Source organism: Narcine bancroftii, chromosome 1 (genome assembly GCF_036971445.1).
Source record: "Narcine bancroftii isolate sNarBan1 chromosome 1, sNarBan1.hap1, whole genome shotgun sequence".
Lineage (NCBI taxonomy): Eukaryota > Metazoa > Chordata > Chondrichthyes > Torpediniformes > Narcinidae > Narcine > Narcine bancroftii.
In genome coordinates this window covers 137,766,573-137,785,459 of record NC_091469.1, presented here as the reverse complement: position 1 = coordinate 137,785,459, position 18,887 = coordinate 137,766,573, and the positions used below count along the sequence as shown (strand labels likewise).

The 18,887-nt window shown below is 41.6% G+C and overlaps 1 protein-coding gene across 10 annotated transcripts in view; it reads left to right on the top strand.

Moving 5' to 3' along the window:
* The window catches only part of LOC138764513 (teneurin-3), a 4,541,667-nt gene that overhangs the window by 1,015,267 nt on the left and 3,507,513 nt on the right, over positions 1 to 18,887 (top strand). The window lies entirely within an intron of this gene.

Genomic DNA, 18,887 nt, shown 5'->3' with positions numbered 1-18,887 from the left:
ACCCAACACCCAATCCTAACCAACCAATTTTCCCTTGCAACTACTGCAAGCGTGTCTCCCTGTCCCGCATCGGACTTGTCAGCCACAAACGAGCCTGCAGCTGACGTGGACATTACCCCTCCATAAATCTTCATCCGCGAAGTCAAGCCAAAGAAGAAGAATGGAATAAATGGACCATTGTTTGAAAGGAAAATGATTCCAGGGCCAGTGATCCAAGACTGATTTAAAGTTTGCCTTTTCTAAGAGGTGTCATGTGGTTTTCCAAACAGAGAAATGGAAAAACATGCGATTTTTGAGAGAAAGAGAGGGACAGTCAGATTTACAGCAGGAGTTGGTAGAGGTTATATTGGAAAACCCAAGAGGGGGGAAATTTCCTTGGCAAGACTCTGAAGTGGCTGATTGAAGATCAGTGTGTCCAACAAACAATGAACCTCTCTCTCTCTCTCGGAAACCAGCAAAGACCTTCCTTTGCAGTTACAATTTAAGTTCAAGCTCTCGAGTCTGGTGAAGATCATGAATGTTAAATTCTGGCCAAGTATGGAAAATTGCCAAGTGAATTATTGGACAGTGAAAAAAGTAACTTTCCTGAACGCATAGACATGAAATACATGTGCGCTTATAATTAGAAGAGGGTTAAGATAATATAACATTGATATTATTATGTTTGAAAGAAATTAAAAGGAACTATTGTTTAAGTTACGATTGTCGGGGTGAATTTCTGTTGCTACCCTGCTTTTTGGAGACCTCTGGGCTCGTCACATCATTTATTATTTCTCAGTCTCATCCTCTGACAGACCAATGTTTATTTTTGCAACGTCTTTGCTTTGGCCATCTTTTAGTGGTTTCTAAACAATTCTCAGTGTTCTCACCAACCACTAATCTCTGCAACACTGTTTGCTTTTTCTTTCAATCTGAATCATTCCTAATCTTCAGCTTTTCGTAGATGGTGCACTCCATCGAGTCTTTCTTTCTCACTGTGATATGTTTCATTAGGCCTTTAAAATACTTCCTCCACGTTGCCCTCTTCTTCTCTCCCTTCTAATCTTTTTATTTTCTAGTCCATGACAGCCAGCTCTATCCTTCCAGTTTAGTAATTGCTTTTATTTAAGATCAAAACATCTGCATTTGAGCCAAGTTTCTCACACTCGTTTTGAGCCTCTACTATGTGGTGATCATTCTTTCCACGTGTGTTTTGCATGATAGCAGAATCAATCCTGTATTGTTGCATCATGGCAGACCTCAAATAGCCTGCTGCCAGGTTGGTTCCTGAATGAATTGCCTAAATTAACCAAAAGGAAAACTTTTTTTTTTACTGATTTAACCTCAAACTTCCCTAGAATAAAAGGGGAAGTCCTTTGACTTGATTCCAATGTAGGTGATGTAACAAAATGATCAGTATTTATGACTTACGATTCTCATATTACTGACAGAGAAAATTTGGATCTAAGCCTATTCTTTCAATTGAGTGCTTAAATCCAAGAAGATACAGGTACATAATCTTTTATCCAAAATCCTTGCGAACAGACATTTTTTAGAATTTGGAATTTTTTTTCAAATATTAGAATAATAGCAACAGCTACTTGAAGGGGTGACAGCATTCCCATCCCCCCACCCCACAACTGCCCCTGACCTACAAGGAACGCTCACCACGCTCGGTACAATGGTCCTCCTTCCTCATCCCAGTGTTCGTTCTCAATTATGCAATGCCAAATACAACATGGTGGCCACCCAGACCTCCTTTTTGCTGTTTACATTGATGCATCAGCCACCCGTGCCATGGAAGCGGTTTTGCGGATATACGCACCCTAACTAGATGTGGGAGTTTGCAGATGCGCTGGAGGTGGAGGGGGGGGGGGTGTGCGGCTGTGCTAGATGGGGCTGGTGGTAAATGAAGTGAGATAAGGATGAACCATAAAATTATAACACTAAGACATGGCGCTGGACAGGAGTAGATCTTGTCGGGTTATATTTAGCACCTAACATGAGCTTTGGTGTGCAGATGACATCCATGGAAAAAAATGTTTGGGTTTTGGTATTCAGAATTTCGGATAAAAGATTGTGTACCACACAATCCACACAAAATGAATGAGTATTAAACTGAGGTCTATGCACTTGTTCAAGTGGGTTTGAAAATCTCTTTGAGCAAAGTATCCTGATCATATTGTTCCATGTTATTTCTGCAAGTAGTTGACCCTTAAGTGCCCCCAGAAGTGGCCTAACAAGCCATTAAATTGTATCATCAATGTTACATTCAAACAAAAAAGGAATAACAACAGATGAACAACCTGATACCAACTTGGGGACAGATTTTGGGCATAGCAAAATCATTCCCATTTAGTCTACCTTTTAGATTAGATTTAGATTTCAGATCTATTTTTTCCCTGTAATATAAAAAAACTACGCAACATACACATGTAAACAAATAAAGAACTATAAACAGATAAAATATAAACAGACTGACTGCAATACAGAGAGAATTTTAAAAAAACAATAAAAAGCATTAGTATGAATTCTTCAATAAATCCTTGATTGAGTTTGTTGTTAAAGAGTCCGACAGAGGAGGGGTAGCAACTGTTCCTGAACCTTGTGATGTGAATCTTGTAGCACCTATACCGCTTTCTTGATGGCGGTATATGAGAACAGAGTGCATGGTGGGTGGTCTGGTTCCTTGATGTACCATGCAAAGATCCTCCTCATGTATCTATTGAATACTGCGGAAATGTAAGGAGTTGTCCAACACACAGGTCAAGCCACAGCCTGACATGCTGATGGAATCGTACCTGACAAACAACGTGCCCCCTCCTCACAGTCCTTTATAATGACCTGTCCTTCCAAGGTAGCAACACAGTGATACGATTAGCCCTTGGATTTCTCAGCATTGACACCAGACCCCCTGAAGTATGATGCCATCAAGTCAAACATGAGCAAGAAAATATTCCTCATTTACACACCTTTCATTGGAGGTTAAAATTATAACCAATGTTTTGGGCTTCCTCCAGGATTTTTGCGTTGTTAACATGACCTGTTAAGTTTCTCCAGCATTTTTGTTTTTTTTTTAACTACAATTAGTGTCTGCAGACTTTAATATTTCATTCCTAATGACCAGATTGTCCTCCCTCATCAGATGAATCTGTGCTCCCCTAAATTGAAAGTAAAATCACTTTGAATAAACAAAATATACTTCAAAGCCCATCATAAGAATGATTTGATTCCACGACAAACTGAGCAGACTCCATTGAGAGAGGAGACCCAATTTTGCAAACATTGATTCCACTTTGCCAGTGGAAGCAGTTTTTACAATCCCTTGCTTAGACGCCATAGTATGTCCTCATAAGAATAAAAAGGCGTTACATTTTATAATCCAACCTCTGTTCTTCCACCTTCAACCCCCCTCCCCCCTCACTCCTCCCATCATTCTATTCCATCTGGTCCCTCTATATACCTCCATTGTCACCTTCTTATCAGATTCCACCACCTGACCCTTTTGTTTTTCTAGCCTCTCTCTCTTTCTTTACCTGGCATCTAACAATCCTCTGTCTCTCTCTATCATGTTTCATCTCAACCTGGTTCTCCAATCCCATATCCCCATTCCAACCCATCTACCCTGTCCTCTTTATACTGATTTCTTTACTAAATATTGCATCTTGGTAAAGGGGTTTGACTATTCTTTTCCGCCACAGATGCTGCTTGAGCTGTTGAGTTCCTTCTCTTTGCCGGTTTCCTATCCACGTACCTGTTTAAACGTCCTTTAAATGCTGCAACTGTGCCCACCTCCTAGGACTGCCTCTGGCAGCTCATTCTTTAAATCCACCACCCTCTGTGTGCAATAATGTGGCCCTCAGGTCCCTTTTAAATCTTTTTCCTCTCACCTTAAATCTCTGACCTTTAGTTTTAAAATTGTGAATATTTATCTTAACTATGCCCCTCAAGATTTTATGAACTTCAGTCTCGTCCCTTCTTAGTCTCCTATGTGCAAGGGAGAAAAACCCAAGCCTATCCATCATCTTGTCATAATTCAAACCCACCAGTTGTGGTACATTAAGACAGATAACCAGTTGAAATTACTTGAAAGCTTCAAGATGTTTCCGGAACATTATGAATTCACCTCAAGACACCCAAATTATTCACCTCAAGCTGAATTAGTCACAAACAACTTCCTTACAGGCAGTCACCTTTCAGCAGAATCTTTTTAAAAAAACCCTTCGGAAATGAAAGTTTAATTGTATTGTCTTCCAAAAAGGTAAATGAGTTGCTTTGAACCTGTTGCCTGATTTTCCATAATTCTTGAAAGGACCTTTGAGTCACTTTACTATTGATGGCAGGAAACAAGTATGTCTTGACAGCATGCAGCTAATATCTACACTGTGCTTGCTTTGCAACTTGTCTTCCATTGAGTTAGCATTGATTTTTGGAGCAACACTCATTCTCTCCTGAGATTTTTTGAGTAAAGTGTTTTATGTATCGCCTTCCTTCAACACTTCCATTTTAATAGTGATTTATCTGCTCAATAATATTAGTGAGTGATGTTCTTTCATTCAATTTATGTCACAAATTATTCTGCAGGTTTATGGACCTTGTGACTGTTCCCAAATTATGAATGTTTATTTGGTGACAGCAAAATATTGCCATACTCAAATTCAGTCGCTTGAAATATTTACCATACTCAAATTCAGTCGCTTGAAATATTTACCATACACAAATTCAGTCGCTTGAAATATTTAATCCAGGCCAGCAAAATAATAGAAAATAATACTTGTGGCTGAAGAAATCCTATATGCTTTTGATATATTTTCATTGGAGAGGTTGGGTGATAGTGATTGGATGGCAGAGCTAAAAATGTATGCATTTTGCCTGTTGTTTTGCTGTTAAAAATCTAAAGATAGATTCTGCAGTCAGTTACACCTGATTGAAGTTGATCACATTAGTTGAGTTCGTAATATGTGTTGAGGACAGGCTCATGATATGTAAAATATTTTAAATTTACACAATTCATCATGCGAATATATTGTATCAAGAATAAAATTGCTTGCAAACTACCCAGTCTATCTTGAAAAAAATATCTGAACTGAGTACTGTTGTGTGCTGACTACCTATTCTCAGCTGGTTGGTTAAGTGAGGCAGTTCACTTTGTTTCTGCATTCAAGATGAAAGAAGACTATTTCCACAAAGACTCACCCCTTTTGTGACCTCATTTGCATGCCAGTTAAAAATTAAGATGCTTGTATTGACAGTGGAAAAGGCTGGAGATGTCCTTGGTACTGTACTTCTTGTAGGCCAGCTGTGGTAAACTACTGTTATGCTATGTTTGCCTGCTGCTGGCTGGTTATGCCTTCCAAGACCAATCCTACCCATAGCCCTTTGCATGTTCCCCATTCTACTCTGCCTTGATCAGTCAATGAGGTGGAGAGTTGTTCCAGTCTAGAGTTAATAGTCTTTTGTGATTATTGATGGTGCATTCAGCTCACCTCTGACTCTTGCTGATATCTACAAACAATCCCATCCTGAAACATTGTCTGTCCATGGACTCTGCCCAACCCTCTGAATCCCTTCAACTTCATTGCTAACCTTATGGTTTGTTTCTCATATCTCAAAAAATGACTGTGGAAGTTCTCTGTGGCAGAGAGTGAACACTCTCAGCAGGCAATGAGTAGACGGAAGAAGATTGGTGAAAAACAATTACACGAAGTGCAGAATTCTGGGGCAATACGTTTAATAATATGAAATGTAATTTACTTTATCATCAATCTGTGTGCTGAACTTTGAACAAGCCTCTGGTTATTGCTATTTGGCTGAGCTGTGGTGCAATTATTTATATCATTTTCTGTTCTTTCTATGCCTCAAAGCATAAACATGATAGACCAGGCAAATTAAGACTGGCAGCTAAAAGAGCTCATAATAAAGAAATTAAGTGTTGGGGATCGTTTAGAAAGAAAATTAATTTTATTCACTTTGGTTTTTTTCTGGTCTAGTTCGCCACAACAAGGTGATTAACAAAATGACAAACCTATGCTCTGTGACTGTGGCTTTTCAAAATATTGTGCCAAAAAGATGCGACCAGATGGTGTTGCATTGTGGGCTGCCGTTCTGTGGGGAAATGCCACACACTCACAATCACCTGGAAAATGCTTCTCAGTGTATGGTGCAGCTGGGAGATCTGGAACATACTAGAGGTCAGAGGCACACCTGAACTCCTACTCCACCACTACTCCAGTGATCCAGCTCCTGAGTGTGGGTTGTAACTCGGATCAAAGGTCTACAAAATTATGATGGGTATAGACAGAGTAAATTCTAGCAGTCTTTTTTCTCACTGAGGTTAGGTGAGATTAAAAAAAACAAAGGACATGGGTTAAGGATGAAAGGCAAAAAGTTTAAAGAGAACATGGGGGGGGTGGGGGGACTTCTTCACACAAAGAGTGTGAAACGAATTGCCCATTGAATTGGTAAATACAGGCTCAATTTTGACATTTAATTTTTAAAATGGACACGTACATGGATGAGGTGATATGGATTGGGTGCAAGTCAGTGAGATGAGGCGGAAAAATAGTTTGGCACAGACTAGAAGGCTCGAAGAACTTGTTTCTGTGTTGTAATGTTCTATGTTTCTGTCTGGTTATGTTCCATTAATTCAGGAAAGTGGAGAATAGAAGTAGATTCAATGTGGATCATCAGCCAAAATTTGAAAAAAAAATCCTACCATCTACTTTCTCCAACTCCCACATCACTTCTCACCTTTTAGGTGTCTTGGCATTGCTTTCCTTCATTGCCTCTCCACATTGTCTATTTCCTGCTGTAAATCTAAGTTGTAGGATTTAAGACCAGCTCATTTTGATATGAATAATGAAGTTTCTGCTCCTGTTTGTTTATCATCTTGGATACTAGATATGTATATTTCTCTTAAAATATTTGGCAATTAAGCACCCTGAATCTGAAGGTTTGAAGCAGTAGTTTGAGATTGCACTGCAGTTGTTAATGGGATGGATTATGCTTTAAGCCACTTAATAGCACTAATACTGAGTTCAACCTGCACCTGTATTGCCTGCAGGGCCACGTAGGGGCTTCTACCCTTCCACGAAGCAAAGTTGGTCTGCTTAACTAGTCAGCCTCAGCTGGGAGAACCCAAGGCTCAACCTCAGCTAGGGCTGCCCCAACTGCCTTTTTCACCTCACTGATATCAAAGGCATTCTGCAACCCTTTAAAAGTTGTTCACATTCAAAGATATTCAAAGGCATTTGAAATGAACTTAAATATATGTCTGTTCAAAATTAATACTAAAATAATTAATTGATTTAAGACACTCCTGTTAATATATTAAAGCATTGATTGTCAAGAAAGAAAAGGGATAAGGGCAAAGTTAACAGACATGGGGAACCTTGGTTTTCAAGGGATATGGGAGAGCTGGTTAAGAAAAGGAGGGACTATATATGCAGTACAGGTAACAAGGAGCAAATGAGCTACTTGCAGAGAATAGAAAATGTAAGAGTACGCTTCAGAAGGAAATTAGGAATGCAAAAAGAAGACATGAAGGTGATTTGGCAGATGATGTGAAGGAAAATTCAAAGAGTTTCTACAAATATATAAAAAATAAAAGGATAATAAGGGACAAAATTGGACCCCTAGAATATCAGAGTGGTCAACTATGTCCTTCATCACAGGGGAGGTGCCGGAGGATTGGAGAGTAGCTCATGTGCCCCGTTGTTTAAGAAGGGCTCCAAAAGTAAATGAGGCAATTATAGGTCAGCGATCCTGACGTCAGTTGTATGTAAATTATTTGAAGGATTTATGAAAGATAGGATATATAGATATTTGGACCATAATCAGCTGATTAAGGACAGTCAGCATTAATTTATGCATGGTAGGTCATGTTTAACAAATCTTTTAGTTTTTTTTTGAGGACTTTACCAAGAAATGATGAGGGAATGGCTATGGATGTTGTTTATATGGACTTCAGTTAGGCCTTTGACAAGGTTCTACATGAGAGGTTGGTTCAGAAGTTAATACACTAGTTGAATGACCTTCCAGAAGAGGTAGTTGTCAATTCTGTCATTTAAAAGGAGATTGGATGAGTAAATGGATCTGAGGGGGTTGGAGGGTTATGGGCAGGGAGCAGGTAGGTGGAACTAGTGGAGTTTCACTTAAATTGGTGCGGACTATAAGGGCCAATATGGCTTGTTTATGTATTATAATTGTTATATGGTTATATATATATAGGGTTTGCAAACTGGATTTGAAATTGGCTTGGTTGGAAGAAAACAGAGAGTGGTTGTGGATGGTTGATCTGTGTTGAGAGGTGTGCCTCAGGGATCTGTGGTGGGACCATTATTGTCTGATATCTATATCAATGACCTAGATAATAATGTGGTGAACTGGATCTGCAAGTTTGGTGATGACACAAAGATTGGAGGCACAGTTGGCTGTGGGGAAGATTTTCAAAGCTTGCAGAGGGATCTGGACCAGATGAGAATTTGGGCCAGTAAATGGCTGATGGAATTTAATGTAGATATGTGTGAGGTATTGCACTTTGGAAGACGAATCAGGGTAGGACGTACACTGTAAATGATAGGCTATTGAGGAGCGCGGAGGAGCAAAGAGATCTGGGAATACATATACATTGTTCCCTGAAGGTGGTGTCGCATGTGGACAGGGTTGTAAAAGGAAGCTTTTGGCATCTTAGCCTTTATAAATAAAAGTATTGAGTATAGAAGTTGACGTTATTCAAGTCATTGGCGAGGCCACACTTAAAATATTGTGTGCAGTTCTGGTCACATCCCAGTAACAGGAAAGATATCAATAAGATTGAAAGAGTGGAGAGAAGATATACTAAGATGTTGCCTGGTCTTCAGGAGTTGAATTACCAGGAAAGATTAGCAGGTTAGGACTATACTCCTTGGAACAAAGAAGAATGAGGGAGACTTGATAGAGGTTTATAAGATTATGAGGGGTTATAGACAGAGAAGATGTTTCCACTTAGATTGGGGGAGTTAAATACGAGAGATCACAGCTTTAAGCTGAAAGGGGAGAGGCATAAGGGGAACATTAGGGGAAAGTTTTTCACTCAGAGTGGTAGGAGTGTGGAACGAGCTTCCATCTAATGTAGTGAATGCAGATTCAATCTTGAGTTTTAAAAAGAAATTGGATCAATACATGGATAAGAGTGGTCAAGAGGGTTATGGAATTAGAGTAGGTCAGTGGGACTAGCTGGTTTTATTGGTCAGCACAGACTGCAAGAGTCAAATGGCCTGTTTTTCTGTGCTGTGACGTTTTATGGTTAAATTTGCCTCCTCAGTAAAGGGTGGTGACTCCACGCATTTCACCACTTGTATGCTGGCACAAGGATGAGACATCCAATTCAAAATGCTTTCTGCCCATCAGCTTAGTATGATTCAAAGGCACCACTGGTTACTTGTAGATGGAGTGGGAGATCAGAAACACTGACATGTGACCTTCTCAAATTCTATGTTGAGTACAGGATAGTAGAAATATATAACATAAAATGTAAATAATAGGACCAAGAATGAGCTATTTTCCTTGTCATGCCTGCTCTACCATTCAGTAATCTTTTGTCTCTGTCACACTTTACTCCACTAGCACACTATCCTTTTATTCGCTCAATATCAATATATTCCATCAATCTCTGCCTTATCATCAACTGTCCAACTGGGGAGAGAATTTCAAAGGATCCCCTCTGGATTTGTATTTTCATCTTGAGACTGGGAGTGCTAGTTCAAGAAACATTATCCTTGTTAAATCACATAAAGTTACCATAGATTTTATTGAGATCACATTCATCTAACCTACAAGGGATATTGTCTCAATCTGCTTGATCTTTCCTCAGAGAGCAATCTTCTCTATCAGAAATCAATCTAACTTCTTCTCTCAGAGGGAGACCAGACCAGTACACAATATTCCAGATGAAGTCTCACCAGGAACTTGATATGATTATGTAACATATATTCTTCAATGGAGGCCAAAATACCTTTTTCTTGCTTTTCCCATGCATAAACTCTCAGGGATAAAAAAGCACATGAGCTGCAGATGTTGGAATCTTGAGCAAACAAAGGGAAGCGGGAGGAGTCAGGCAGTGTGCATGGAGAGAAATGGACAGTTTGAAGGCACTTATTTTTACTCCATTTATCTTCATAGATGCTGCCTGACCTGCTGAGTCCCTCCAGCTTCTCTTTAAACCCTGCTAGATGTACAAGGACACCTCGATCTCTCAGAACTTACTATTTACATAAAATAAACGATATTCCTTTCTATTTTTATATTAAACTGAATGACTTTACATGATTGCTATATTCCCCTGAAGCCGTTCTCCATCCTCCCCACAGAGTACAGCTGTGTATTATCAGCAAACCTTATTACACCTGGTTCGCCTCATCAAAATCATTGATGAAAATTGTTAATAGCCAGACCTCCAGCACCAGTCCCTATGGCACCCCAGGCACTGAGCTTGACGGTCATCTACTTACTCCTACATTCTGTTTTCTGTAGATTAAGCAATCCTTAACTCATGGTGTATGTCTCCCCCCCCCCTTCTAAACCTGCATGTTCTCATTCTGTTCAATAACCTTAACCGTGGTAGCTTATTGTCAGAGTAATGAAAATTCAAATGCATAGCCGCTGCTTTGTCCCCTGATCTAATCTGCTGGTAACGACATAAGATATGTCAAGAGCAATTTCCTTTCATAAATCCATGCTCCTATTATTACTTTCTAAGTGCTCTGTTAACACTTATTAATAATAGATTATAACTTTTCTATTCCTTAATGCTGGTATCAAGCTGATTGGCCTGTTTTCCCACTTTCTCTCTTCTTTTCTTAAATAGAGCAGTTATATTTATGCTCCCCAGTCTGTAGAGACGGTTCAAGAGTGCATTGTGTTTCAGGCCCAAAACATTGGTAATATATCTTTACCTCCGCAAAACAGGATGTCAAGCGCTGAAGAGCTGGCTCTGAAAGATCCAACTGCGCTGGGTGGGTCACGTCTCCAGAATGGAGGACCATCGTCTTCCCAAGATCGTGTTCTAAGGCGAGCTCTCCACTGGCCACCGAGACAGAGGCGCACCCAAGAAGAGGTACAAGGACTGCCTAAAGAAAGCTCTTGGTGCCTGCCCCATTGACCACCACCAGTGGGCTGATCTCACCTCCAACCGTGCATCTTGGCACCTCACAGTTCGACGGGCAGCAACCTCCTTGGAAGAAGACCGCAGAGCCCACCTCACCGACAAAAGACAAAGGAGGAAAAACCCAACACCCAATCCCAACCCACCAATTTTCCCTTGCCACCGCTGCAACCGTGTCTGCCTGTCCCGCATCGGACTTTTCAGCCACAAACGAGCCTGCAGCTGACGTGGACATTGCCCCTCCATAAATCTTCATCCGCGAAGCCAAGCCAAAGAAGAAAGAGATATAGCATCCAGTTTCTCCAAAGGCCAGCTCTTTCTTGATCTTGAGATGACATCAGATCCTGACGGCATGATTGATCTCCAAATCTACTTCTTTGTTTATTGATGCAAGTTTCTTTCAGCACCTCGCTCACATTAGACAGGTTCTTCATTATTTCCATAAGGTGTGCTGTCTTTTGCAAAGACAGACAGAATACTTAGTTAAATATTCCATTGTTTCCTCATTTCCACCCCCTCTTTCACCCTGAACATTTTTCCTCTATGTTGGGTGACCTTTTTGCTCAACAGCTTTGCCCTGTCTCCCACTTGGCCATAGTCATAAAGTTATAAATTTCATCAGCATGTAAACAGGCTCTTTCGCCAAACTTGTCCATGCCAGCAAAGCTTGTCCCATTTTTCTCCATTCAGCCCTTGTCTCTCTTAATCTTTCCTATCCATGTGCCAGTCTAAATATCTTTTGAATGTTGCAATATTTCTGATTCTGCCATTTCCTCTGACAGTTAATTCACTACCATCTCTACAAAGAAAGTCCCTTTTAAATCTTTCCCTTCTCACCTTCAATCTATGGTCTCTAGTTTTATAATCCACTGGGAATTTACTTTATCTAAGCCCCTGATGATTTTATAGACCTCTATGTAGTTTCCCCTTAGGTACCAATGCTGCGTGAGAAAGATCCAAGTCTCTCTGTAAAATTCATGCCTGCCAATTTGGGTAAAATTCTCATGAATAATTTCAGCACCTCTTTTTTAATTAAATCTTTTCTATAGCTGGGTGACTAAAATTTTCCACAGTACTCCAAATGGGATCCCACCAAATCTTTTACGGTTGGAACATAACATCCCTGTTCTTGTTCTCTGATAATGTATGCAAAACAACTTCTTCATCACACTTTCTACCTGTGTCATCACGTTCATAGAACTATGAACCTGTATTCCCAAGTCTCATTGTTTGACAACACTCATCTTGTTTGAGAGAAAGCAAAATCTGGCTTTTGTCCAAGTTATATTCCATCTGCCATTTCAACTTTCCCAGTTCTTCTCAATCCTCTTGTAATCTCAGATAACCATCTTCACTATCCCTTCACCAACCTTCTTAATTGCTCTCACCATTCCCACACAGGACTTGTTCACCTCAGTCTCATCCAGTTCCAAGGTGAGGCCACACATCAATAAGAGGACCTGTATATAACTCAATGACACGAACATTGAATTGTCCAATTTCAGGTAACCACCTATCCTTATTCAGTTCCATTGTTTCAATCCATTCTCTGTCTGTTCTTATTTCCTTTTCCACCTTCAATCCTCTCTGCTCCTACCTGCCTCCCCACTCCACCTTTCCCACCTTCATCTGTCCAATATTCCTTTACCTTTTGGCCCTTCCTCAGTGTTTCGTAGAACATAGTACAATGCAGCATAGTATAGGCCATTCTGCCCTCAATGTTGTGCTGACCCATATATTCCTTCCAAATAAAAAATGAATTAAACCCTCGCCACACCATAACCTTCTATTTTCCTTTCATCCATGTGTCTGTCTAGGATTCTGTTAAATGCCCCTAATGCTATTCCTTCCAAAATGCATGATTTCACACTTATCCAGATTGAAATTCATCTGCCACTTTTCTGCCCAACTCTGCATCCCGTGTATATCTTCTTGTAACCTTTGACAGCCATCAGTCAATCCACAACTCTTTCAACATTAGTGACACCCGCAAACTCACTGACCCATCCTTCTGCCTCTTCATCCAGGCCATTTATTAAAAAATTACAAAGAGCAGGGGTCCCAGAACAGATCCCTGCAGCAATCCACTAGTTGCCGACCACCAGGCAGAATACTTTCCTTCCACTGCTACTCTCTGCTTTCATCCTACAAACCAATTTTTCATCCACATAGCCAAAGTTCCACTGATTCCAGACCTCATGACATACTGGATGAGTCTCTAATGGGGGACCTTGTCAAATGCTTTGCTAAAATCTATGCAGACCACATCTACCACCCTACCCTCATCAATTTATTTAGTTACCTCCTCAAAAAATGCAATTAGACTCATGGGGCATGATCTTCCCTTCACAAAGCCATGCTGAGGGTCAGACTGGACTCACCACATCAAGATCAGATTCCGGGCAGCTAGGCAGGGCATTTGATTGGAAAATGGTGGCAGTCGTAGGCCAGAGGCACTGCTTACCAAATGAAATAATGGAAACCAACTTCAGACCCAGACCTTGTGCTGTGGTCGGCCTCACTCCATCTCATAGATATATATATATATATATATATATATATATATATATATATATATATATATAAAATTAAGCTTACATTGTCCTGGGAGGATGCAGTGGAAAAATCTATGAGCGCAAGAAACTGAGGTATGCTGATGTGCAGCAACATGGCTGAAAGGCAAGGGTTCAATTGGTTGAAGTAGGCTACAGAAGATTTGTAGACACATCAACATCAAGGCTGCTTTGGACTTGAGAGTATGAGGAAAGATACAACAACAAGCAGAAAAAGATCTCTCCAGAACTGCTGATAAGGGAAGTCAGTAACTCGGATGAGGAGAAAGGATTCCTGCCTGGCATCCAAATGAGTGAATGGCATCTAGGGTGTGAGCCTGGGATTCACTAAACCCTCCAGAGGTGTCGTGGATCTATCAGCGAAACACTGATAACCCAGAAGATGCCACCACTCACTTGGCTACCCTGCAGAATATTGCCAGCAAGTTCCAGCAGTGTAAAAGGGGATATTATCATTTAGTCCTATATAACATACATAGTAGTCAGTACTTCTCCAAATGCTCATCGATCCTATTCTTAAGAATCTTCTCCATTAGTTTACACACCACTGACATGACTCACCGGTCTAATTCTCAGAATTCTCCCTATTACATTTTTTTTAAAATAAGGGGACTATATTTGCCATTCTCCAATCCTCCGGCACCTCCCCTACGTCCAAAAAGGATTCAAAGACCATAGCTACTGCCCCAGGTATCTCTTCCCCCACTTTCCACAGCAGCCTGGGGTATATCGCTTGTGGCCCCGGGGGCATATCAATCTTGATGTTTTTAAGAAGATCCAATACTTCTGCTTCTTAATCTCCACATTGTCCAGCACACAGGCCTGTTCAATTTCCACCTCACCCTGATCAAGTTCCCTTTTCTCTTATGAATACTGATGTAAAGTATTCATTTAGGACCTCCCAAGCCTCCTCTGTCTCCAGGCACAGGTTGCCTCCCTTATCCTTTAGCGACTTAACCTTCATTCTTCTATTCTTCACATATGCATAGAATATCTTGGGGATCTCCTTAATTCTATAAGCCAAAGCCTTCTCATGCCCCCTTTGAGCTTTTCTAAGTCATTTCTTAAGCACCTTTCTGGCTACCATATACTTCTCATGAGCCCTTCTTGTTTCCTATAGCTAATGCATGCTTTCTTCTTACGCTTGACTAGCTGACTCATCTGCTTCATCAGCCATGGTTCCCTTTTCCTACCATCTTCTTTTTGTCCCAATGGGACCATCTTAAACCCTGCATAAGGGGTCCTTGAACTTCCCCCACATTGCTTCAAGGTTTTCACCCATGGATTTCTGTTTCCAATTTATTCTCGCTGGTTCCTGCCTCATCCCTTCATAATTATCTCTTCCCCAGTTCAGAACTTTCCTAGTTTGACTGTTTATATCCTTTTACATAGATATGTTGAAGCTAAGGGAGTTGTGATCACTCCCACCAAAATGCTCCCCTGCCGAGAGGTCCACCACTTGACCAGGTTCATTCCCCAGAACCAGATCCAGTGTAGCCTCTCCTCTAGTCAGCCGGTCCACATACTGTGTCAGGAATCCTTCTTGTACACTCCTGACAAATTTTTTCCTTCCTTTTCTAACTGATATCCCACCTTCCAGTTAATTTCCCTGGAGGAGAACATTTGCTGTTCCTGTGAGCTCCAGTGTTTTTATGACTGTACGCTGACACCAGTGGGTCTTGAAATGGTCCAGCAAGTTGGTTTGCTAGATCATACTGCTGTCAAATTACCCCTCCAGGAATTGCAACATACATTGGAGAATTTACCTAACCTTCAAGCAACAGTTTGAACTTTCAGCTCTCTGAGAATTCTCCATTAATGCCATTGGAAAGTTTCAGTGAGACATCAGAAAAGGATGGGTACTTGAAATACAATGCTGAGGTGGTGGTGGAGGCTGGTACAATAGGAACATTTAAAAGACTCTTAGATAGGCAAATGGAGTTAAGAAGAATTGGGAATTATGTGTGTGAGGGAGAGAAAGGTGGGATTGATGTAGAGTAGGTTTCCATTGCTTTACAGCAGACCAAAGAACCTGTATAATGCTGTACTGTTCTGTGTTTATGTTCTATGATACATTTTCTGTCTTGACAGTGCACCAGAAATGACAACATACATTTCAAATGTGATTAAGTAAAGAAAATGAAGATTTATTTCTTATGGATTTCTCTTCATTAACCCTGGACCTCATGAAACTGCATGGTGTGCGTCTAACATGTGTAGGGCAACATCCTTCTGTTCACCCTAACCAACTTCCCTTGGCTATTAAAGTGTCCTGTATATAGCTGTATAAATCCTGCATGTTGAACATGACTTGGAAGTAGCTTTGGAATAGAATGTGAACAGAATGTTGGAAGACATCAGAGTTCAGCTTTAAGAGTGTCTTGGCAGCACTGGAGTGAATGAGTTGGTAAAGATCTCAAAGCTCGACCTGTCATGCAGATTGACGGTATCAGTAGGAGCGACAACAGTTTGATGTCAACACTGAGGACATCCTAGGTTCTGGTAAGACAGCACCACTGCCATAAATTGAAATAAAACTCAAAAGTCTGCAGACTTGAAGTAAAAACACAAAGCTGGAGAAATTCAGCAGGTCAAACAATGTACTTGATGGAGCAAAATTAAAGATACATAACCAGCATTTCTGGCTTGAGCCTTTTTACTGTCATAAATAGGTTGAATTCATGACAGAGCTGGCAGGTCAATACTGTGACTCAATCTCAGGAGAAGGTCATCGACTCAAAGAGCTCAAACCATATCCCAACTGAACAGTCCCATCAGTCCCATTTATCTGATGTCCTGCCTCAGGTGGCATGGTTTGCATTGCAGTTTGCAAAATTGTATAACAGTGGCAGCAACACTGGTACAAATTAGGTAACGTCGGTTTTCTTCAGGTGCTCCAGTTTCCTCCAACATTCCAAAGACGTCGGGTTGTTCTTTAAATTGGACACATGGGTGTATTTGGGCGTCATGGGGTTGTAGACTATAAAGAGTGCAACCATCCTGTAACATTCAATTAAAAAAGTAAAATAAAATAAATCTTTTTTCTGCTTCTTCTAACCTTGATTTTTTTTCTCTCTCTGATATGTTGACTTTTGATTCTATTGATGCTTAATTAATCACCAGACAGTTTTGAGTTTTGTGTGCCCGATGGAGATGTGGGGGGGGCTGGTAGTCATGGTGGGGAGCTGGCTGATGGAGGACCTCAGTTTTATTCAGGCTGACTTCCAGGACAAACATTTTGGCAGTTTCCGCAAAGCAGGACGTCAAGCGCTGAAGAACTGGCTCTGAATGAGCAAATAAAGCGGCATCGTCTGCAAAGAGTAGTTCACGGACAAGTTTCTCTTGTGTCTTGGTGTGAGCTTGCAGGCGCCTCAGATTGAAGAGACTGCCATCCGTGCGGTACCGGATGTAAACAGTGTCTTCATTGTTGAGGTCTTTCGTGGCTTGGTTCAGCATCATGCTGAAGAAGATTGAAAAGAGGGTTGGTGCGAGAACACAGCCTTGCTTCACGCCATTGTTAATGGAGAAGGGTTCAGAGAGCTCATTGCTGTATCTGACCCGACCTTGTTGGTTTTCGTGCAGTTGGATAACCATGTTGAGGAACTTTGGGGGACATCCGATGCGCTCTAGTATTTGCCAAAGCCCTTTCCTGCTCACGGTGTCGAAGGCTTTGGTGAGGTCAACAAAGGTGATGTAGATTCCTTTGTTTTGTTCTCTGCACTTTTCTTGGAGCTGTCTGAGGGCAAAGACCATGTCAGTAGTTCCTCTGTTTGCGCGAAAGCCGCACTGTGATTCTGGGAGAATATTCTTGGCGACACTAGGTATTATTCTATTTAGGAGAATCCTAGCAAAGATTTTGCCTGCAATGGAGAGCAGCGTGATTCCCCTGTAGTTTGAGCAGTCTGATTTCTCGCCTTTGTTTTTGTACAGGGTGATGATGGTGGCATCACGAAGGTCCTGAGGCAGTTTTCCTTGGTCCCAACAAAGCTTGAAAAACTCATGCAGTTTGGCATGCAGAGTTTTGCCGCCAGCCTTCCAGACCTCTGGGGGGATTCCATCCATACCTGCTGCTTTGCCACTTTTCAGTTGTTCGATTGCCTTATATGTCTCATCCTGGGTGAGGACCTCATCCAGCTCTAGCCTTAGGGGCTGTTGAGGGAGCTGGAGCAGGGCGGAATCTTGGACTGAGCGGTTGGCACTGAAAAGAGATTGGAAGTGTTCTGACCATCGGTTGAGGATGGAGATCTTGTCGCTGAGGAGGACCTATCTCGGCTGCACCATTTCATCAGATGCAAGGATTGACAATGAGATACACAACAGACTCGCCAAGGCAAATAGCGCCTTTGGAATACTACACAAAAGAGTCTGGAAAAACAACCAACTGAAAAACCTCACAAAGATAAGCGTATACAGAGCCGTTGTCATACCCACACTCCTGTTCGGCTCTGAATCATGGGTCCTCTACCGGCATCACCTACGGCTCCTAGAACGCTTCCACCAGCGTTGTCTCCGCTCCATCCTCAACATCCATTGGAGTGCTTTCATCCCTAACGTCGAAGTACTCGAGATGGCAGAGGTCGACAGCATCGAGTCCACGCTGCTGAAGATCCAGCTGCGCTGGGTGGGTCACGTCTCCAGAATGGAGGACCATCGCCTTCCCAAGATCGTGTTATATGGTGAGCTCTCCACTGGCCACCGTGACAGAGGTGCACCAAAGAAAAGGTACAAGGACTGCCTAAAGAAATCTCTTGGTGCCTGTCACATTGACCACCGCCAGTGGGCTGATATCGCCTCAAACCGTGCATCTTGGCGCCTCACAGTTTGGCGGGCAGCATCCTCCTTTGAAAAAGACCGCAGAGCCCACCTCACTGACAAAAGGCAAAGAAGGAAAAACCCAACACCCAACCCCAACCAACCAATTTTCCCCTGCAGCCGCTGCAACCGTGTCTGCCTGTCCCGCATCGGACTTGTCAGCCACAAACGAGCCTGCAGCTGACGTGGACTTTTACCCCCTCCATAAATCTTCGTCCGCGAAGCCAAGCCAAAGAAAGAAAGAATCACCAGACAAGTCATTGGGTATGTTTAAAGCAGAGGCTGATGGGTTCTTGATTAGCAAGGCGTGTCAAAAGTTATGGGAAAAAGGAAGTAAATTGGGGGTAAATGCAAGAAGATATCAGCCATGATTGAATGGC